This window comes from Corvus hawaiiensis, chromosome 1 (genome assembly GCF_020740725.1).
Source record: "Corvus hawaiiensis isolate bCorHaw1 chromosome 1, bCorHaw1.pri.cur, whole genome shotgun sequence".
NCBI lineage: Eukaryota > Metazoa > Chordata > Aves > Passeriformes > Corvidae > Corvus > Corvus hawaiiensis.
The window spans coordinates 28,485,996-28,509,994 of NC_063213.1; the positions used below are offsets into that span (position 1 = coordinate 28,485,996).

General features: G+C 42.3%; 1 long non-coding RNA gene across 1 annotated transcript; it reads right to left on the bottom strand.

Annotated features, from left to right (window-relative positions):
* Window positions 1-205: 205 nt before the first annotated feature.
* LOC125335081 lies at window positions 206-15,689 on the bottom strand. The gene is made up of 2 exons (XR_007207336.1): window positions 15,562-15,689; window positions 206-2,190 (listed from the first exon to the last, which is right to left on the bottom strand). It is a non-coding gene; the product is annotated as an uncharacterized LOC125335081 (long non-coding RNA).
* Window positions 15,690-23,999: the final 8,310 nt, after the last annotated feature.

Consider the following 23,999-nt stretch of genomic DNA (forward strand, 5'->3'; position numbering starts at 1 on the left):
AACTCTCAGACACAAATCTTCTTTCTCTGAGTCTGAAACAGAAGCAGCAAACTTCGAAGTCAAATTCAGACTAAAAACAGCTCCTCTGAATTTTACTCAGACTATATCTTTCAGATTAGGACACTGCCTATAGAGCAGAGAGAGACAGGCATAAGATTGTCTCTATAGTACAGAAACAGGAGGTTATTTTTTGTTGAACACAGACGAGGCCTCAGAAATAAGGAAAGTTATAAAATGCCGTAAAAACTAGTATCACTAATGAATAGATGTTTTTAATGCCTAATAGAGTAAGGAGTTTTTGATTTGTACGTGTCATTGAGAGATACTTTGCATGATGTGTTTTTGAACATTTATTGTAGTGCATGATAAAACGATGTGCAATAAAAGAGATATATTCTGAATCTGATGACAGTTCATTTCTGCAGAAAAACACCCCTTATCCTCATCTCTGTAATATTGTTTCCACACCTTATAGAGCGAAGAAAGGACATACTCCAGGTAGCAGGACAATTATGTTACCAGTAAAAATACAGAGATTACAGACAGAATACAGGCATCTATTACCAAATTGAAGAAGTCCCTCCAGCTATAATTGTTGAGGCAGCTACTTTTCCCAAATTGCCAAGCAGCTAAAGAACAAGGAGCCAAGAAGAGCGCTTGGCAATCAGTTTCAGACCCTACATCTAAATTAGTAGCCAGTGCTGCCTCTTTTTGTGCCTGTAAGAAGTCAATTTCACCCAATCCAAATATTTTCAAGGGAGATTCTTATGGGCTTTATTATAAATAGTCCAAATAAATAGGAATTAGAGGTTACTAACCCAGTTTTTAAAGAACTTTACAGGAAGACATTAGGCATATTCAGGTAATTATTCTACTTCCTCCATCCTCCTGAAATATCTGTCTGTGACCATTAATTAAAAGAAGAGAAAAGAGTTAGTTAAATTTATTAAGTGGATAACCTCTTTCTCGTAATGAGAAATGCAAACTATATTGAATTAACAGTCACCTGAGGACAATATACTTAAGACAGATGTCATGGAAGCACAGCAAGAAAAATTAAACATGAACTCAAGGCATTTCATTTAGTGTCCGAGGAAAGATGATTGAACACCTTCAAAGCTGCCACCAAGAGCTATAGATTTATCTGACAGATTTGGATCTTTTTGATCAAATGAACATTCAAAGCCTTCCCAACTCTGCTGTATTTATGGAATTACTACACGAAAGGATTTACTGGTTTGGAGGCGGAGATCAATAACAGTTTGTGAAAAGCCCAAGTTAGAAACATCTTGAACTAAGAAAAGCATTCAATATAGAGTTCATCGTTATAGACTTTAAATCGTCCAGTATAAAAAGAGGGACTGATGTTTGACCTTCACCAGTTCCTCTGTGAGGAGGCAAAAACTCGGTATATTTACAGGAAAAAAAGATGAAAAAGGCCCTTAAATTGAAGTGGGAGATTAGGCACACCAGTTAAAGGTGATTGATGGGCATTTCCAAGCAGGCCTTGGCAAGGCAACACAAGGCCTGATGCTCATTTATAAATAATTTGTTACTGTTCGACTGCATTAGCCTTTCTCCAGACTCCAGGATTCTTTGTCAGACAGCAAAAATATGTTGCAAGTTTTAGGTGTTAGCTAAACTACTAATCTATCTATAGGTGCAAATTTTGAATGAAATTAAGGATTTAGGCCTTCTTTTGGCAAATGAAAAGGCTGCTAAGGGCCGTTGACCTTTGTCTGTTCTTATGGGACAAGATCTCAGCCTCCCTCATGGGAGTTTTATGCAGTAATTTCTGTGAGGCCAAATTTTTACCCACAGTCTTTGGTGAAAGTGATGCAAGCTTAACTGGGTATCACCAACAGGTACCTCAATCTTAAGAGTTGTTCTTAATTAGTTAAGAGCCTCTATGTCCAAAAGCAAACTAAAAAATTCAAAGAAAACCTCTAGGATATGACAATTCAGCATCAGCCGAATTAGAGTGGGTGGGCCAGGAGCTTGTTACAGGTCTGAGATTTAAGGACAGCGATTTACACTCAATGTCCATCCCGTGGCAAATCATGTTCTTCTGGGAGAGGTTCCTCAGTGTTTCCCAAATCCCATCTCTCCATCCAGAAGCAGGTTCATTACTGAGTATAGAGCAATATTCTGGAGTCACAGGTCATCAGTGTTTCCTCCTCCATTTTCTTTCTATAGGAGGAAAAGAACAAGTCTCATAAAAGCACAGTGTGTTACTGACACAACCCCAGTGAGAATAGGGGATCCCACAGACAAATAAAAAAGGCAAAGTTCACAGTTTTTCAGAGGTAAAAGAGCTTGCTTGGGATGCTATGTTGGATGTTTCCTTAACACAGGCAATAAAGTGACTATGGAGATGAGATGGACCAGCTTGAGATTACATCAGCAGGGACTGTGGCAGCAAGAGCTCAGACTGGTGCCTTTGTCTAATTCAAGCATGGACATGGACAAACCACTAAATCTTGGAATGAAAGGAAGAAGGGTAGGAAAAGATGTATGTTAGCTTTACGTGATGCACTTAGACATGTGTGTAACCTTCTCCTTTAATATATCTTTCACTTTCCCCCCTCCATGAAATCAAGCTCACATCAATTATTTCACTATCTTGTCTAGTTTTAAACTATTAGCTTTTGGAGTTAGGGCTGTAACCCCTAAAGAGAATAAACTAAAGGAGAGCTTTAAGAACACCTAAATGATTCAGGAATCTCAGGCTTACTGGACTTCAATGAGATTTAAGAGACTCAAAAAGCAATTTAGCACTGTGGGAAAATGTTGTGTACAGTGCTTAATCCACTGAATTCTAATTCCTATAAAAATTCAAAGTACAGTATGACCCAAAAAAATAGCAAATCAAGACCTAGGTAATGAGTTATCTAAGGCAAAATCTGAACACATTAAAATGGCTGCTTGACAAAAGTTGTAATTATTGTGATTTTTCTCATTTCCTCACTTTCTTCACTACAGCACAGAAACAAATTTCTAACGTAGTTTAAAACTGTCCTGATATACAGAATACTTAGTCTCAGAAAGTAAACTTTTCCTTTCTTAGATATGTGTTTTAGAGTTGTTTTCATACTTCTTTAGAGTAGTCATAAAGCAGCTACATGAATAGGAAGTCACCTTCCTCCTTTTACCTACAATAAACTTGCTCCTAAAATCACCATTAAATCATGGGGTTGTTGGAAAACTGTCACAAAATGAAAGAAGATTAAAACCACAGCCATTAGAGTACAAACTTCTCTGAATTTTGCATGGTTTGTTGTTGAGATGCCCCTCTACCACTGAGAAGATCATTGCTTTCTTCAGGGTGATGTGAGAGCAGGCCTAGAGAGATCGGAGAAAGCAGGGGAAGGAGAGCAGTGGAAGGTGTAAGCAGACAGAGAAGATAAAGTGAAAATAAAACAGTGCTAAATTCTGGCAAAAAAGTGTACTAATAACACCAAAGTATTTTGCTTCCTTTTACTAAGACTTTTTCCCCCCCTTCTTCTTCTTTAAAATAACACAGATGAGATATTTCCGAGCAGTCAAAAGTGCAAAGGTTAATGAATTATCTCATTAATCTTTCATAATTGTAGCATGCCCTTGTGACCCTTGGATCCGTAGTATAACAGCAGTATTTGGGTTATGATTCAGAAGAGCCAAAAATAAGATCAAAATCCTGTAAATAAAACCCCAGCATGCCTCAGAACACTAGGTGTAGAGTGCCATGCAATTCATGGCTGGGAGGGTAGCTGGCTTCTGGGAATATTCTATACCAGCTGTTAGGCTATATGGCTCAACACAGAGAAGGCAAGCACTTTATCTCTTCCCTTTCTGCTTTATTTGCCATTGTGTTTGTGATTCAGTAGTGGTGAAACACTTGGTAGATAGTACCACAAGTAGAGAGGAGGAGGACAAGGTGCAGGACAGCCAGGGCGGGCTGCCACGCAAGTTTCTGAACCAGCATCAGATTGTCTCACTTAAAGTGCATCCTTTGGAACAAAATGAGAGTAACTGCAGACTGCTAAAAAGAGACAGAGGGAGCCAGGTAGCTTTTGGAGTGGGGAAAGAAGTCATTAGCAAGCTGGAGGCAGAAATCACTGAAAAGGTAGCACAGCCTGTCTTCTTCCCTTGTTAAGAGATGCCAGCTTGCAGGGGTTCCTTGGGCATGCAGGGACACTGGCCCCTGCACCAGCTTGTGACAGCTTCTAACGGGAAGCCTTACAGGCCAGCCAGGTGCTCTGGGAAAGAGAACTATAGCCACTGGGGTGTGACTTCGTGGTGGTCACTGTTTCGCTGTCTAAGTGATATTCTGTCTGGTTTTCCTTCTTTTTTTTTTGCCTTTAATCTGTCTCACTACTGGAACAAAACAGTTCATCCAGACCACTTCAGATGTCTGATAGGTGATACAGATCCTGCTATCCTTCTTGAAAGATTAATCCAATCTACAATCTTATCATTCTACCCACAGGCTTACGTATGTTTTCGCTCTGAAGGGTGTAAAATTGGCTTGCTATCTCTGTCTGATAGAGCAGTACAAGCAAATAATAGCGGATCACTCCTGTTTACTTGTATCACACTGTTGGGTAGAGATTATGACATCCATTGTTAGGTGCCATCCAAACATAGCATGAGAAATAGCACCTCTCCTTGCAATTCGTCAAAAACGTGTAATCAGGAAAGGAGGATTTCATAGAAAAAGGCTGAAACATGGAGTAGGGATGTTTACAAATACAGTGCAGCTGTGAGGATACCCAAGCCTGGAAGATACTCAGCTTATAAGTTAGGGGGTTAAGTAGCCTAAATAGAGTGCTGTGTGAATGGCAGCCCTCTTCTTGGTGCCTAATTAGCTTAGGAATATTTCCACAGCATTGCAAGTTATCTGGTAAGCATAGCTAAAGCTGATTTCGAAAGCTCATGAAGGAATTCTGTAGCATACCTGGGACTTGATCCTGAGTCTCATGTCTCTCAGCTTTGCACAGACCACTGGTCGTCTCATTTAGCTCTTCCCTCCCTCCCTCCCTGCCTCCCACAACTCGTGTTTAGAAAGCAGTGAAGAATAACAATTCGTGTCTAGCAGACCCTGGACCCTCCCTCAGAGACGCCTCTGGTGTGAGAGAGTTCTTGGTCCGTGCCTAGTGAAGACAAAGCAGCCAGGGGTGACTAACAGAATGTAAACTACAACTCTTAATATCATGCAAGCAACTGAGACAACCTAATGTGAATATTAAGACCTGATTCATATATGTAAAAAAAACCCCAACAACATAAAGCAAAGCTTTATTTTAAGCTAAAAGTAAAACTGCATGAATTAATATTTAAAATTCATAGTGCTTCAGATTAAAAGGTGACAGCCCTTATTATTAAATGGAACTCCAGCTTCAGAAGAGGAAAAAAAGAAAAAAAAGACCTCCTGGATATGAAATTACCTGTCATGTTTCATTTATATTGATAGTAAAGCCTTTGGTATGGAGAATGTTGTTTCTTTATTCACAGGTGTAAATAGGATTGCAAGCTGCTAGATCAGATCCCCAGTCACTACACCAACAGACCATCCAACAGCAAGTTCTCCACCAATGCAACCACCCAAAAGCAAGCAACTCCACCCCAAAATGCATACAACCTGCCAAACCTAAGCCATCCTGATATTAATTAGAAAACATGGAAATCAGATGTCACTGTTGATCAACTTCCAAGTCCATTCTGTGACCTGGTATTACCTTACTTGCTTGATAAGATAGAGAAGAAAGGAGAGAAGAAGAGAGGAAGATAGGAAGAGGGAGAGGGGAGAGAGAGAAGGAGGAGGAGGAGGAGAGTTATGCCATGTTACACCCAGCATTCTGCATGACAAGGTTCGACCCAGGTCTGAGGGCTCCACCCTGGAGAGCAGCTCTGCAGTGCAGGTCCCAGGCCCACCCAGGAGAACAGAACAGAGATGGGCGCACCTACAGCAGGGCTCAGGCAGGGACTGAAGGTCCCAGGCAGAGCTGGGACACCTCCCCTGGGCCCTTGGCAGGAGATGGTGGGGGTGTGGGTCCCAGGAGAGGCCAGTCCCAGCCACTGAGGCCTGTGAGCACCCCCACGTCCTGGCAGGACTAGACTTCAGTGCTCATGTGCTTTTCCTCAGACACTGGTGGTTGGACACTTTGGAGATGACTTCCCCTCCTCAGGAAGCTGTACGGAGCAGTGAGGCCACCCCTCAGCTTCTTGTTCTCCAAACCAGACAAGCCCAGTGCCCTCAGCCACTCATCAGAGGACATTCCTGCCAGCCCCTTCCCCAGCTTTGGTGTCCTTCTCTGGATGCATTCAAGTACCTTCAAATCCTTCTTAAATTGAACTGCACACAGTACTCAAGTATCCACCAATGCTAAATACAGCAGGATAATCGCCTCTTTTGACCAGCTGGTGATGCTGTGTTTGATGCACTCCAGGATGAGGTTTGCCCTGCTGGCTGCCAGGGCACACACTGCTGCCTCCTGTCAAGCCTCCTGTCAGCCAGCTCCCCCAGATCCCTTTCTGCAGGGCTGCTCTTCAGCCACTCCTCTCCCAGTTTAGTCTCATGTCTGGTGTTACTCCATCCCAGATGCAGAATCTGGCATTTCATGCCACTGGTGATTGCCCAATGCTCCAATCTATCCAGACACCCTTGCAAAGCCTCCTGTCCCCTGAGACAGCCAACAGCACCTCCCAGTTTGGTTTCATCTGCAGATTTACCAACTGCACATTCAACTCCTCCATCCAGATCACTGATACAAATATTGCACAGAACTGGCGCTAAAATTAAGCCCTGAGGAACACCACTGATGACTGGTTACCAGCCAGATGTAACCCCATGCACTGCAACCTTTTGGGGTCTGCCCTTCAGCCAGTTCTTCACCCTTTGCACCATGTACCTGCTCATGTCAGCTGGACAGCTTGTCCAGAAGGATACTGGGAGGGTCACTGTCACCTTTCAATCAAATTGGGTTTTACATACAGATATGTGCAGGAGTTATTGCCTTCTCCCCTCTCTGTTCAGCTTTTTCATGTCATAGTCTTGTCTCTGCATTTATTACTTCTCATCTACAGTCTGAAACCAATTGGCTGGGGTACAACTAATTACCACTGGGGATCAAGTACTAACCTCAAGATCCTCTAAATAATAACAGCCATAGAAAGGTTAATAATGGTAATAATACTGTGTTGTTGTGGGGGAAAGCATCTTCATCATTTCCTATCATGTTTGCAACATTTACTTGGGGGCACTAGGAGTCCTGGAGACTTCAGTGTAACATATGTTCCTGCCACATTTCTGCATGCTCAAAGGCTGGTGAATACACAAAAATGGTCTCTTGCACCAGAGATCAGTTGCAAAATCATTTGGGAGTTCAGAAGACTTTCTAGTGAAAAACCTATGTAATTCACTGAAGGCAATATTTTAAATTTTATCACGTCAGAGCTGCAATAAGGCCATATCATTTGGTTGTAAGATCAGACACAAAACACATCAGCATATGTAGCCCTCAGGGGCACCAGGCAGTAACCCATTTTATCAAGAAAAGCAGAAAGTGATGTCACATTCAGAAAAAAAGTCCTTAATTTATAAGTTACATAATTTTACACATTCTAAAAAGAGAAAAAACAGTATAAAAAGACAGGAGTAAAATAAAAACTGTGTATTCTACTGTGAATTTAACTTAGATATTTCACAGATTCATTACAAAACATTCAAGTCATACATTTCTAAGGGATAATAGCTTCTGGATTTGTTAAAAAGCTCTTATTACTCCAAGTTTATAAGAAAGTTCTTTCAATTTAATCACTTTTGAGACTAATGGAGCTAATTTGACTTTGTCCTAAAATCTTCTAGGTGGTTTAATTCAATCTATTCATCATTCATATGAAGGTCTCTGAACAAAAGTCTTTGCCAATAAACGGCTTTCAGAGATTTACAGCCTCAGTATTTAGGAAAACTAGACATTACCAAAAGTTACCCATATCTCTCCCATGCATACTGTTGTGTAGATGTTTTAAAACTTGCATAGATCTAAAACTGGTTTGAAAAACTAAATATGCTGGATCGGGTTGCTTTTTATACCAAGTTCATAATTTTTCTGGTTTCAAGAAAATGCACACACGTGCTTCTTTTGCATCACGTAATTAATTCACTGTAGTTCTGTAAGTTGAACAATTCGTCTGGGCTGAATAAATTATTTGAGCATGAACCAAGAAACATGTCTTCTGTCCCTTTTATCAGGAAGCCTTTCAAGTAAGCTGTCATCCTATCATGTAATGAATGAACAAATTCCTTGACATTTAACATCTCCCTGATCATAGTAGTTGCACAATGGAGGGTTAGATGACACAACAAGGATTTATATGGCTTATCATCTAAATAGCTAGATTAGGTGCATCTGAGAACAACTTGCTAACCCATTCCTATTTGTCATTACAACTTCATTTGTTATTGTATGACAACCTCTTCACACATAAAGCTTGGTGCAAGCATGGTGCCCTCATACTCCTTTTTCTTTATGCTGTGTTTTGTTTATTTTTATGTTTATTTGAACCCTCTGCAATTTCAGCCAATTATAAAATAGCTCTAACTGATCTTGTTCATATTTACTTGCACACTGCTGATCTTTCCTCTGAGACTCAGGCTTTGTTTGCTTATTTGTAGAGCACTTTTACCCTGGCTGGGATCATACCTTAACTCATAGTCTGACAGATGAACTGTATCTGACATGTTCCACAAGCAGGATTGGTAAAGTAGCAGCAGAGAACTTGCAAGGACCAGATCAAACCATGACTTGACATGATGTTGTGGTTTAACCCCAGCCAGCAGCCAAGCCCCACATATCCACTCACTCACTCCCCCACCAGTGGTATTGGGAAGAGAATCAGAAGGCTAAAAGCTAAAAAATTGGTGGATTGAGATAAAGACAGTTTAACAGGGAAAGTGAAAGCCACGTACAGAAGCAAAGCAAAACAAGGAATTGATTCAGTGCTTCCCGTGGGCAGCAGGTGTTCAGCCATCCCCAGGAGAGCAGGGCCCCATCACACATAATGGTTACTTGGAAAGACAAACGTCATGAGTCCAAACATTCCCCCATCCTCCTTCTTCCCCCCCCCCCCCCCCCCCCCCTTTATATACTAAGCATGATGTCATATAGGTTTGGTCAGTTTGGGTCACCTGTCCTGGCTGTGTCTCCTCCCAGCCTCCCATGCACCCTAAACTTCCTGGCCGGTGTGGCAGTATGAAAAGCAGAAAAGGCCCTGGCTCTGTGTAAGCCCTGCTCAGCAATAACAAAAAGATCTCTGTATTATCAACCTTGTGTTCAGCACAAATCAGAAACACAGCCCCACACCAGCCACTGTGAAGAAAATTAATGCCACCCCAAGCAAAACCAGCACACATGGACCTGACATGATAGTTTTTCTCAGTAGGACAAGATCCAGAGTGACGTAAGTTCATCTATTTCAAGAAGCGTTTTTTGAGGTGCCAGATGGAAACATAGTAATGAGAGATAGTGATCCTAATAATGCTCTTTCAGAAATAATAAAGATCATTGAGGTGACTGACACTGTTCCTTTGCGCTTTATGTTAAAACACTCTTAGCTCATTCTGTCCAGCTGCTGTTCCTGCAAGGCAGAAGAGCATCGCTTTATCTTAACATTGCTTTTAAAATAGGAACTGGGAACTACATGCTTCTTCAGAATGTAGAAACTGTCAATATAAATTAATTTTATGGTCCTATCTGAGTTCCTGTGGAGAGGTTCAGTGCTTGCAGATGTAATTTTAGCCTGGGAAATAGAATGCCTGGGAAATAGGACACCTGGGAAATAGGATGCTTTTGTACGTGTGGCTTGTGTGGATTTGCCCACCTGTTCATCTTTTCGCCCTCACCCCCATGAGGGACTCTTGCCATTGGTTGACTTCTAGATGATCTGACAGCAAAGCACATCCTGCAGTCTCTGGTACTGCATCCTCACCAGCTTTGGGAAAAATCAAAGGCTGCGTGGAGGAGGAAGACCCAGATTAGAACTCCATTGATGAGCAGATTGCATCACAAGCATGATGCTGCCTCTAAGAGCAGTGTCCGCCCTTGTTGGTTTTCAAGACCCAGCAGGAAGAAGCTCTGAACAAACTGGTCTGATGGCACATTTAACTCTGTTTGAGTAGGAATTTGGACTAGAGACCTCCTGGGGTCCTTTGAAACCTGAGTTGTCCTGTGACCTTGAGAGTCAGCAATAGTTGAGAACACTGATGATACCTCATACCAGCTGGAGGAGGGGACAGATTGTTAATAATTTTAATGAAAATCTAACATTGTGTAGCGGGTTGAGTTTGAAACCGGGCAGAAACACCAATTAAATGTAGTGGTTTTGATTCAAAATATTCATTATTTACTTATTTTCCTTCTGTGAGATAAGAATTAGGAGAAAAGCAAAGCAGGCCACAAACCTTAAACAGTTGCAGTACAATGAAAGAGCTTTATTACTAACAGAATTAAAAGTAAAGAGAAAACAACAAAACAAAATTAAAGTAAATTCCCCCCCCCCCCCCTTCTTTCCAGCACTTCTCTCCTTTTATCCAGCTCACACAAGGGATAACAGAACATGGGATGTTAGTCAGTGTTGCAGTTCTTGAAAAGTCTCTCTCTTATGCTTAAGGAAAAAAGGGTTTTCCTTCAGTTGCACGTGGTTCCCAAACTGCCACCAATAGCAGACCCGCCCGGAAACAAACAGTCTGCTATGTGTAGAACATCTCTCCCATGAAGAATTTCACAGTTCTTTCACACTACAGAACATGGGCCATCACATGGGGTTATTCATCTTTTTAAGGATAAGTTATTTTGGCCTGCACACAGAGGCTTTCCTTCGCCACAAGTCTCTAACAGCCTCTTACTACTTCTATATAGCCTGGCATAGGCACTCTTCACAAACTTCATAGGCACACGTTGATTCTCCACCCCCCCCCCCGCCATGTTCTTCAAATGGATTAAAGAGACAAACAGTTTGTGGTATTACAGTTTCTTACCACGGCATGCAAGAAGGTTTCTTTTAAGCTGCGCGCCAGAATCGCAGCACCGCCCTCTTTTCTCCCGTCGCCATGCTCAGCTCCGTCCCACGTGACTCACTTCTCTTTCTCTCTGACTCTGACGCCGCCATGTTGAAGAGTGTTCTTGTTCGGGCTTTACAGTGGGGAAAGCCTCGCTCCCTCTGTGCTGCTGGCTGCGTGGTGTCCTCTTCAGTTCAGCACGGAGTGTGCTGGCTGCAGACAGGAGGCTCTGCCGGCTCCCGCTGGCTCCGCCGGCTCCGCATGGAGAGGAGAGGGACCCGCCTGTCCCCAGAAGCCGCGCTGGATGGGTTTAGCTGTGAGCAGTCCATGGCTGGTTTTAGCTGCCTGCGGCTCTGGGACAGTCCCCCTCAGTGACCCAGGGTCCGTGCCGCAGCGATAGGAAAGGGGGAAAGGGGCAGTGGCCCCGGCCCGGCCCGGCCCGGCCCAGCGGGGCCTGGAGGCTCGGAGCCCCCCCACCTTCCAGCAGGCGAGCTCCGACCAAAAGGGGAAGTCCCGCCTTTCCGTGCGGTTTAAATATGTAAATTGTGAGAAGCGTAATTGGTCTTAAAGACTGTCCATCAACTCAGGGTCAACCCAACACACATTGTTATTGTAGTGGTGAAGGTATACAAATGGAGGATGCAAATCCAGAGTAAACCAGACTTCATTAGTGTTGATATCCTCCCCAAACTGCTTTTATCTTATATTTCCATGGGCAAATTTGCCTTAATCTTTTTTAGGATTTTAAAAACTGGGGTGCATCAACAGTAAAGCTTGCAAATTATGAAGAAAATGAGCTAATTTCCCATTTCTACTTTTATGTAGAGAGTGACATAAACCCAGCAATAGCCTGGTATTTTATTTGATAAACTTTTTTCTTAAATATTTCAAAGAAACCTGACTTGCAATGGTACACAATCTGAAATTAGTTCCCTGACAGTCCCTCATGGTATCAGTTTCACTTGGGAAAAACTAATTAAATGTGAGTTCTCTTTGATGCAGGAAATAAATGTGTTATAATTGCTCACCCTACAGGCAGCCCCCGTGCTTAATTACACACACCATATGCATGGCACAACCAGAATCAGTCAGTCCTTCCATGGGTGAGCAGTAGCGAGCAGGCCGGCCACCAAACTGAGACCAAAAGGGAACAGCTGATGAAGAACTCTTGGGTCCATATTCCATTTTTAATGATGTTTAGGCACTGATTATTCCCCAAAATATGTAAGAGGAGCAAAGTTAATAATATGGTCACCAGAGGCAGTTTCTGTACCCAGTGTAGATAGGTTCTGCAGCGCATTCTCACTGAGCAGAGAAAGGAACTTGGCCAACATTGTAAACCCCTAACAGCAAACTTGATCTGGGCTCCTTAGATGGACCATAGTTTTGAGACAAAGTCAGTAGGGCTGCTTTCCTCTACGTTTCATTTGAAACATGCCGCACAGCAAACTGCATGCAATTCATCTTCTTTAGAAGGAAAGGCTCAACTCCACTGGATGGCTTCCTCACTGCTCCTCCTTAGGATATTGTGTGATAAGCTGATCTTTGCTTACTGTGATTCAGCTTTAAACAAATCCTGGAATTGCCTCTTGTGATAAAATATATGCATCTGCCATTGAATGTAACTGGTCTGTGAGACCAATTTGAAAGTTTCAGAGTCACTTCAGGTGCAAACATAAATAGCAGATAATGATTTCTTTCTCATTTTTCCTTATTTGTAAATCCTTGATATGGCCTTTGCTAACGCTGCATCTATCCTTTTTATTACCCACTTGATGTGTGAGTAAACACAGAATTGACTTAAGCAATAAATTCCTCCTAATCCCCTATTAAGAAACCAACTAGGCCAATAAAAAATGGGTCCAACTTCTTCTTCAGTCACAGACAGTTTTTAACTATTTTCACACCATAGTAGTCAGATTTAGACAATGTCCATTTCCAGTCAGTCTGCTAGGGCCTTGCTTAGTGGATTGTACCTTTTTTTCCATCCAGAAAGCTGGCAGAGGGTTTTTTTGGGCTGTAACATGCAAATGCCCAAACAAATCTCTTTAACAAAAGGGCAGAGACAACAGCTGAAAGGTCAGCACCTCAGGTCATTAACACAGACAAGAAGAAATGCTTGTCTGTGATTCAAGAGACTCAAGGATTTGGTTCTGTTAGTAACTATCCCAGAGTTACTAGACAGTACTAAGAATTGCTGTCAGTAGATTTAGAATCGTGTGTTTTGTGCAGACAGTGATTAAGAAAAAAATGTGTCTTCCATTTAAAGCCACAGAGAAGAGAGAGGAAGAGTCCAGTTCTTTCCCCTTCAGGAGAGAGTCAGGTGGGGAGAAGCATGTCCAGAAAAGGTAGAAGGTGCAATATTATACAATTATTTTCAAGGTACAATAAATTCCAAACAGCAAGGCTCAGGGTTGTATTTTGCTCATCATCTTCATTGTTTCACTTGTTATCTGGCCTGTTACTTCAGCCTACCTGCTTATCTCCTCTCTCTTCCCCCGTGCACCACTGGCATGCACTGGCTTGCCACTTGCACTTCCTTTTGACCCCTTCCTCCATCTGGCCATGCCAGTCAAGCCCCAATGCCTGTGACACCCTATACCATTCACAGCATCTGGCATTGCTGCCATCTCATTTTCTGCCATCTCTTACGATATCTCCTGTTTCAATTCTGCCTACCCTTGCTGGGCTCACCCGCACACCTCCACCACTGTCTTCTCTCTTTCTGTCCTCTATTCCTGTTCATCATTTCCTCATTGTCTCTTGCAGCCACATCACCTTACTTGCTGCTTACCTTACTGCCTCATCAGTCCCTGCCTTGCCCTATTTCTCCTAGTGTGGCCTTACTTAATTCCCTTCAGTACCTCTCCCCTCAACACCACACCATCTCAGTTTACTGCTTCATGTGCTGTTTTCCTGTCCCATTGTCACCTTCCCACACGGTCCCTGCTCTTTGCCACCCAGCTTGAACACCTTTCTGCTTGCCTCTGCTTTCCTTTCTCCTAACTGCTCTCTTTTCCACCACATGTCTTGCCACTGTTATTCACTGCTTGTTCTGGCCAGCCCCATTTGCTACCTGTTTCCTCTCCTCCTCCTCCTCTTCTCCCAGAAGCTGTGTTTGCTCTCTACCCACACTATTTTTGTTTACTGTTCCACTTACTGCTTGCTCTTCTCCCCGAATGACCAGGACCTTTCTCAGATCAGCCTGCCAAGCCATTACTTATTGCCCTGTTTGCCATCCTGCCTGCTCCTGCTGTTTCATTTTATCTCCACCTCTCTGGAGCTGCCCTGTTTGCAGACAGCCCTCACAACTTCTGTTTCCCATCCGCTGACCATGCTTGTTCACTCACTACATGTCACCGTTCACCTTCATCGCCAAACTTCCCTTCCACTTGCTCCTTCCCCCTGCACTCCCCACTTCTCTTCACTGACTCATTCCCATGTCACTAGCATGTATTGCTGCCCATGGTCAACTTTACACAGAACAAGCCCCTTCTTTTGCTGCTTGCCTTCACCATCTCCCTTAGCTACACGTTCTCAGTGCCTATTTTGCCAGCTTGTTCTTGCCATTGCTTGATTCTCATGCTTGTAAACATATCCTTCCTATGGCTTTTCAAAGCCACGTTTCTGGATTGTACTCTCAAACTTTTCTTGCTGTGCACCACCATTTCCCTACTCTGCTTCTTCCTGGACTCATCACATCATTTCAATACCTGACTTGCTGACCGTGCTCAGTTTTCATGTTGGACCACATTTGCTTTCTGTTCAGGAGTGTGTTTGCTCTCTCCTGCTGTTGCCAGCCCCCTGCCACCACTTTGCACCTCATTCACACCCTGTACTCAGTGTGTCCTCTCAAGCCTTGATCTGCTGCATTTGTTCATCCTCAGCTTGTAGCCCAAATGCTGCCTGCTCTCTCCACATTGCCCAGAAGCTGCATCTGCTGTCTTCCTTGTTCTTTCTCACCTTTTTCCCTGCTTGTCCCACTCCTCTTGCCAGCCTGTCAGACATGTACCTCTCCCATTCCTACACAGCCTGAAGCTTTGCTCTTGTCATATCACCAGCACTTTCTGCCTGTGATTGCTACTTCATTTCCTGGCAAGCCTTATTCTGTTTCCCGACTGCTCTCAAAACCCCCCTTGCCTGTAAGCTTGCAGCTGTAATGCAGCTGGCCTTTTACCACTTCCCATAGCTGCTTCTCCTCCCAACTCCTTAGCTGCCTGCCTTCAGTGCCTTTCCAGGCAGCAGTATTTGACTCCATGGTGGGTTGATCCCAGCCAGAAGCAAACTCCCACACAACTTCTTGCTTATTCCCATCCCAGTGGGATAGAGGAGAGTACAAGAAGAACAAAAGCTAGAAAACTCGAGATAAGGACAGTTTAATGTAGTTAATGAGTGAAGATAATAAGTGAAGACAGTTTAATAAGCAAGGGAAAGAGGTGGGGGAAAAAAACAACAATGCAAAAACAATCACTCACCACTTCCCATGCTGACCAATGCCCAGGCAACCTCTAAGCAATAGTTACCTTGGAGGACTCTCTTCCCTCCTTATTCCCCCTGTTTTGTTGCTGAACATGATGCTGTGTGATATGGATATATCTTCATCCAGTTAGGTCAACTATCCTGGCTGTGTCTCCTTCCAGTCTCTTTCCCATTGGAGTGTGTGGAGTGGAGGAAGGCTAGGGAGGAAACAGAAAAAACTATGATGCTGTGCAAACACTGCTTAGCAACAGCAAAAACATTAGTGTGTTACCAACACTGGTTTAGTCACAAATCCAAAACCTAGTACTATACAGACTGAGAAATATGGAAAAATTAACTCGATCCCATCCAGACCCAGTACAATCTCCTGCCAGAACAGCTGGCCTTAATGATTCTGTGATTCTGTATTACTGCTGCTCTTCCCACCCTTTGTAGAGCTGACATCCTGCCCCTGCCCTTTCCTCACTGTCCTCTTTGCCACCACCACTTCCCTTACCCAATGCCAGCCCTTTCCATACCGTTAGCTGCCCTTTACCACCCACCCCTCAACTGCAGTGCTCCACTGCTGTCCTTTTTACCACCAGTGCTTCTCTCATCTTTTTCTTTCACTGCATCCTCTGACTAAGGGGGAGGAATCTTTTCCATACACATTAATCTCCAGGCTTTGATTCTTCCTTTACTCTATCCTTCACCACCTTGTTTCCCACCTTTTCTTACTGCTTTCCTTTTTGATACTGGGCTGTGTTTGTCCCCTTTTGCCCTTTCCCTCTTCTTCTTTATATTGATCTGTTTATCACCTGGCTTTACCTGCTCATAAACTTGGCCTGTTACAAGGTTATTCAGCCCATTAGCCTTGCTGCCAGGGTTTCTGACTCTTCACACTCCACCTTCTCGCACCACTTGCCAGTCCCTCCTCAAGATACCACCTCCTGCACTTCCTTCCTCCTCACCATCACTGCTGCCCTGTTCCCCACCGCTACACTTATTTCGTACCTCCAAAGGAAAATTGCAGCCAGACCACAACCTGTGGTCTGGCTACAGCTGTGCTGCCATCCCCTCCCTCACTGCCTGAGGCCATCGCAACCTGGTACCACTGCCTTCTCAGCCCCTGGTCACTGCTAGTTCTGTCCATGGCATGATCCCTACCCTGCCATCCATTGTAGCACTTCAGGCATAATATGCAATTTCCAGAAGAACCCATAAGATTTATTTTGTCAAATTCTTCAATTTGGAAAACAGGATCTTTGGCTCTTAACAGTTTAGGTTTTATTGCAAGTCGATGAAAACTGAACTACTAAATGCCCCATGTCTGAATTTTCAAAGCTATTCAAGCATGCGCAAAATAGCCTCAGGGACCCAGCCTAATTTTCAACCATATGAGGGACACCTAGGTTGGCTTTTGAAATTTCTCTAGGCTGGTCTTGTAAAAGGCCTAAATACATGTCAAAATTTGGCCACAGTTTCTGTTTGAGGCTGAGGAAAGAAGGGGAGAGTATTCTGGGTTTCTAAACAGCTTGCATGCTTTTAAAAAATGTACCACTGGCTTTTTAACCCCCAAATGACTAATTATAATACTAAAGAGTTAATTATAGCACAGCACCTTTCAGAGGACCTTTCGGGAGAGACATGTCGTATAAAGCCTAAGTATTAAGAGTGGAGGTGTGAACTTTTTTTAAAGCATTCAGATCATTGCTCTCTCCCACACACATTGCTAAGATGGGCTAAGCTCAAAAGCAATTTTGTACAAAATATATCTAGGGGGTAGATTATAGAGGGTTACATTTAAAACCTATGGTACCTGAATGGATATGCTATTTATTAATGTGTCTACAGAAAATTAAAAAAAAAAAAATAGAGGCTGAGATAGAGTGAACTAGAATTGTTTGAATGAGCTACACATCTAAAATGTAATGTTGTGAGGTATTTCTTATGCAAACGAACAAGCACATCATATTAAATATACCTACTTGTAGCATTTTACCTACAAAAGCTTAATATCCGTTTTTCCACATAATGTATTCCTCCAAGGGAGAAAAAGAGGGACCAGCCATATTGTAAACATCCAGACTTGGAGCGGCTGCGTTAGCAATACCTTATTTTGAATAGGAGTAAATGGAGGGAGGTTGGGAAAGGCGAGTGGACTATCAGTGAAACATATACCACATTTTTGGTGCCAATCTCGGGACCAGGTAAGGCTTTTCTTGAGAAATCATGCAGGTTCACAACCTGCCCTTCAGATTGAAGGGCTCAGAGAAATATTAATGAGACAAAGTCAGCAGAGCTACAAGAATTTCCTGCTGAATTGTATCAAACTATAGCTACTTTATTGACACCCTCTGTGGATCCTCTGTCTTTATGGACCTTAGTTGGATGACAGGTGCCCACCAAGCTGCTCTCTCACTCCCCTCCTCAGCAGGACAGGAGCAAGAGAAAATAAAAAAGAAAAAAAAAAACAACTCGTAGGTCAAGATAAAGACAGTTTTATGAAGCAAAAGTAAAGGTCATTTGCAGAAGAAAAGGCAAACAAAATATATGTTCTCTAGTTCCCATCAGCAGGGATGTCCAGCTACTTCCTGGGAAGTAGGGCTTCAGTACACTTAGTGGTTGCTCTGTGAGACAAACATTGTATTAAAATTGGCCCTTCCCCATTCTCTTAGCTTTTATTGCTGAACAATAAAAATATGGAATATCCCTTCAGTCAGTTTCAGTTAGCTGTCCTGCCTATGTCCCCTCCCAAGATTTTGTCCATCTCTGGCCAGCTGATGTGATGAGAAGATCATTGGAGAGACAGTGCTGATGTTGTGTGTACACTGCTCAGCAGCAGCCAAAACACTGGGGAGTTATCATCTTTCCAGCTACCAGTGCAAAGCAAAGCACTGTGAAGGCTGCTGTGGGGAAAATGAACTCCAGCTCAGCCAGATCAGATGGATATGTCCTCTCAATGGGACTGCACTATAAAAGAACAGTGATACTAAAAGAGAAAAAGCTTTAGGCTTTTCCTCAGCTATAGAGTACATAACTACAGAGAGGTAATCTGACACAGGTATGAACAGACCCAAATAATTCTCATTTGTCTGTATTTATTAAAATCCATCTGGCTGGCTTAGCTTAGGTTTCTCCACAGCAAATAGTGTAATTCAAGGGTGACTGCCATGGGACGCTACTTAATAGGCAGAGCTGGATTGCCCTTTGGATGTTCTGCCATATTTTTGAAAGAGTGCTACTTCTACTTCTCACCTTTATTTGCTACATTCACATAAGGAAGACTTAATAATACAAAGCAAAAAAATCTGAGAGGGCAAATTCCTCCAGTAATCAGCGATCCAAAAGCAATTGCAGCTCTTCCTCCAGCTAGTTCTACTTAGGGACTGTCTTTACCTCTGTCTCTCCTGGCTGCTAAGCTATTACAGAAATATAATGATCTGCAAATGAGGGAGAAAAGTGTGAAAAAGGAGAAAAAAATGCAGACAAAAACCTGTATTTAGCAGAATCTTGCTTTGACTGTTAATACACCACTCCTAGTTTTATCAAATTCCAATGCAGTGGTCTTGTATCTTCATGGTACCTGAAACAGCCCCAAATTAATTAATAGTCTCTCTCACACTAGATGAAAGAATTGAGCTTACTTTTTTCAACGAACCCAATTTTTCTGGGTTATGCAGTTTATTTTTCATCTTAGCTTGATCAGAAATTCTGCATCCAAATAAGCCTCCACAGTTTTAACCTAAAATGGAAAATGCCGGTGCTTTTTATATTGACTGTTTCTCCAAATTTAAATATGCAGTAATTAACATAAATAGAAATAATTTACAGAATCAGCTGTAAATGAGAGGGTACTTTGCAAACACTGTTTTTATTTAGCCTTTATATACAGCCGATTAATGAGTAGGGCTCCAGAAGTGTGCACAGAACTGAAATTGGATCAACTGTGCCATAAAAATAATAGGTCATTGCCCCAGGGGGCTGATCCTTGGAAGGATTAGGAGGGTGCAACAAAGCAATCAGAATTACTGAACCACTAAATTATTATGCATTTTCAAAAACTCAACATACATTAGTATAGTTTATGTGGTGTTATAAGGGCTTTCCATACAGTTAGAGTGCACAGGTATGGTCCCCTCAGTAAAAAGCACATAATTCTGAAGACCAAAATGCTCACAGGCCAATTAAAAAGAATAATTTTCAATGTAATATTAGCACCATCTTGAATGTTTCCTTTAAATCTGTATCAGCAGAAACGATTTCAAGAAACACCACAAATGCTGTATTAAAAATAAGCAAGTCTCTGTTTCTCCCTTCTGCTATTGAGTTCTTACTACTTGCACTTAAGATTTTTTTTTGTGGAATAAAAATAAAAACAACCTGATGCTCATCCAGCCACCTGGCATAAAAAATAAACTGTAGTTATAAAGGTCATAGAGACTCCGGGGCTTGAGCACATAACATTCAGAAAATTAAATATGAAAAAAATTAGAAGCATCTGTGTAATGAGAAATTCTTCCAAGCTGCATACCCAGATCTAAGATTTCATCTGCTACAAAAAGCATAGACTACTCCTCTACACCACCACTGTTCTGCTGGATTTTACCTGGCTATGGCACTCAAGGTATTTTTTTCTGTTAAATTAACAGCACAGACAACACTTGGGCTAAAACCCTGAATAATTTCTCTTACATCTGTAAATGTAAGAAAAACTTTTGTGCACATTTAACTCTCATATATGTAATAACATGTTATTAATGATCATATTTGTTAACATAGCCAACATGTTATTTCAACCATTTAGACACTGTGTAGCGTAACTTTCAAAGATAGAAAGTACCCTAACAACAATGCAGTAATCCTAAAAAAATTGGTTTCAGACACTGGAGAAACAGATATAAACCCCTACTGAAAACAATTTAGTAAAGTACATATTTATTTAATAAGTATAACATTTTGTCTGTGTGTCTATGTGAAATGTAATTTGCACTCTGCTCATCTTTAGAATCATCTGCCCTCCAGGATAAGAAGGACACTTTCAGTTTTTAAAGTTCTTTAATGTCCTTTAGGAAAAGATAAATCCCAAAGTCTCCTTCACTTCTTGCCATGGACTACAAAGTGGGCACTTACTATTGATCAAATCTAGTATGAAAGAGATCTAAGCCCTAAATCCCCATTTAACATGAGTTTTGAGGGCTTTGGTCCCCTCAAACAGAATCAGTCATCCTGGTCTCCTCCTGTGCAAGCTTTGCTTCATGGGGTTGAGAAAAAAACCAAATGTCAGTTGATTAAATTCAGTGATGCTGGTGGAATTAAATCTGTTTATATCACTTGAAAAGGTGTATCTCAGGAGTCTGACCTTTTACAAGAGAAAGTTGATCCTTAAACCACTGCAGATCTGTATTAGAAAAAATATTTTAAGAAGCTGTTCGGCTCTTAATAGGTTTTGCATCTGACATTTCAGTATTCTGTATTCTAAATATAGGTTCCTGGAAAGAACATAGTATTTCTTATATGAATAATTGTTCCAGTAATTGGAACTTCCAGTAATTCTATGCTTTCAGGTAATAGCAATGATCTGCTCTAGCCCGTTTCCCATTTCATGACATCTCTGTTACAGCATCTCCTCTGGCTCCTGATTTGTGAACCACAGCCTTCACTCACTTTTGTTACTTACTTTGTCTTTCAATTTGAAACATAAAATCATTTCCTTTTCTTCCCTTATAATTCAGGTTGCTGTTTCTGTACATTTGATGTACATTTTGATATGTTGTCATGCTTCTCTCTGATTATCCAGAAATGAGTGATTCTAAACTAATTCTAGTAGTAGAAGTTTATGTTTTTCCTACTAATCTAATTTCTCCACCATTTCAGATTTTTTGAAGCTAGAATTTTAAATGCAAGACAGGAATTGTTGTAGTATTATTTTCTTTCTAGAAGGTACAAATCCTTTAGGCTTCCTAATTAAGAAAAGCTGTTGGAATGGTAAATTTAGCATTAACAACAAATACAATACCTTAAGGCTAAGCCTCCGATATTCCACCTGTTTTAGCACAAGGAAAATTTGATGACACATAGTTAAGTCAGCTATCCACTACTATTGTTTAAAGCCTGGGAATCCAATTACAGTCTTTCTTGGGTGTTATTAGTGATGCTTTTTTGGTACCTTTTAGCCAGGGCTTTAAAAAGTCCTGTAAAGAATCTACTGTCATCAGTCCCATACAGGAATAAGATGGTCACCTCAACAAAAGGGACACAGACAAGGCAGAGATGCTTAATGTTTTATTTGCCTCTGCCTTCAACACTGATGATGGCCTAAGGAGGTCCCAGTGCCCTGACCTTGCCTATGAGAATGATCAACTCCCAGTTGACCCTGAACTTGTGCAGGATCTGCTGCTCCAGCTGAATCTCTATAAGCCTATCCGGCCTGATGGGATACATCCAAGAATACTCACAGAGCTAGCTGAGGTCAATCCAAGGCTGCCCTCAATGATTTTTGAACAGTTTTGGGGATCTGGAGAGGTCCCAGTTGGCTGGAAGCTGATTAATGTTGTCCCAGTTTTCATGGAGGGTAATAAGGATGAGCTTGGATACTATGGGTCTGTCAGTCTCACTTCAGTGACTGTAAAATTATGGAGAAGATTATTCTGGAACAATGCAGTCATTGGTCACTGCCAGCATGGCTTCATGAGAGGAAAGTCCTGCTTGTCAAAATTTTTTTTATGAAAAGGTAACTCAGCTGGCTGATAAGGAGAAGCCAGTTGATGTAATCTTTTTGGATTTCAGTAAAGCTTTTGATACCATCTCTCACAGGATCCTTCTGGACAAAATGTCCAGCACACAGCTGGATGAACACATCATGCAGTGCGTGAGCAACTGGCTCACGGGTCAGACACAAAGGGTTACAGTGAATGGGGTGATATCAGACTGACAAACTTACTAGTGGGGGTCTGCAGGGCTCTATCCTCAGCCCTGTGCTCTTCAACATCTTCATAAATGACTTGGGTCTCAAAGGTACACTAAGTAAGTTCACAGATGATACAATATTGGGAGAAGCTGTTGACTCCCTTGAAGGCAGACAGGCTGTGAAGAGATACCTGGACAAATCAGAGGACTGGGCAAGCACCAACCATATGAATTTTAACAAGGTCAAATGCCAGATTCTGCACCTGGGATGGGGCAAACCTGGATGTGTGTATGTGGATGTATGGCCAGATTGGGGAACAAGAGGCTGGAGAGAGGCCCCAAGGAAGGGGACCTGGGGGTCCTGGTTGATGGCAAGTTGGGTATGAGTCAGCAGTGCCCTGGCAGCCAGGAGGGCCACCTGTGTCCTGGGGGGCATCAGGCACAGCATTACCAGCCAGGCAAGGGAGGGGATTGTCCTGCTCTGCTCTGCACTGGGGAAGCCTCACCTTAAGTGCTGGGGGAAGTTTTGGGTACCACAAGATAAGAAGGATATAAACCTATTAGAGAGTATCCAAAGAAGGCCAACAAAGATGGTGAAGGGCCTGGAGTGGAAGCCATAAAAAGGAGCTGCTGAGGTCACTTGTCTTGTTCAGCCTGGAGAAGAGAACACTGAGGGGAGACCTCGTCTCAGTCTACAACTTCCTTGTGAGTAGGAGAGGAGGAGTAGGCACTGATCTCCTCTTTGGCGACCCCTGACAGGACTTGAGGGAATTGCCTGAAGTTGTGTTAGTGAGGTTTAGTTTGGATATAAGGAAAAGGTTCTTCTCCCAGAGGGTGGTTGGGCACTGGAACAGGCTCCCCAGGAAATTGGTCACAACACCAAGAGTTGAAGAAGAATTTGGACAATACTCTTGAGCACATGGTGTGACTCTTGGGGCTGTTCTGTGCAGGGCAAGGAGTTGGGCTGAATGATCCTTGTGAGTTCCTTCCAGCTCAAGGTGTTCTATGATTCTGTCTGTCTTGACTTTGTTCTTCCTTTTCTGTTCTCTACCACGCAGTGGTCAGGAGAACTGGAGACAATACACAAAGTAAGAAAAGCTGTGTGGAATATAGTCCCATCTCACATATTAACAGGCCTTTGCTCAGTTTTCAGCTGAGACTGCTAACATCAACTAAATTTTGAAGTGAAGGGCATTTAGGATAATCTAGACCAATCTTCTGTCAAATCACAGACTGTAGACACTGGCCTGGTAATTCCTATGCCAAACCCACATGACTTCCTTGCACTAAGGTATTCTTGTTGAATATTCCAAGTAGCACCTCTATAGCTACAGAAAATGACCCAGCAAGAAGAGCAGGAAGTTAAACAATATTTACTTTGCCATTTTTCTGTCTCTTATCATCATTGTATCTCATCCTTTTTGAAACTACTGATAGATTGTGTTCTCAAAAATGCTCTTAAAATTGAGAATTACTATTTATAAAACGGGCAATAGAGTTAGAGGGTAGATTAAGTGATTTTTCTGAAGGTCACAGTATTTATGAATAAACCACAAAATGAGCTGAAGTTTTCCACAATCTGTCTTGACGCACA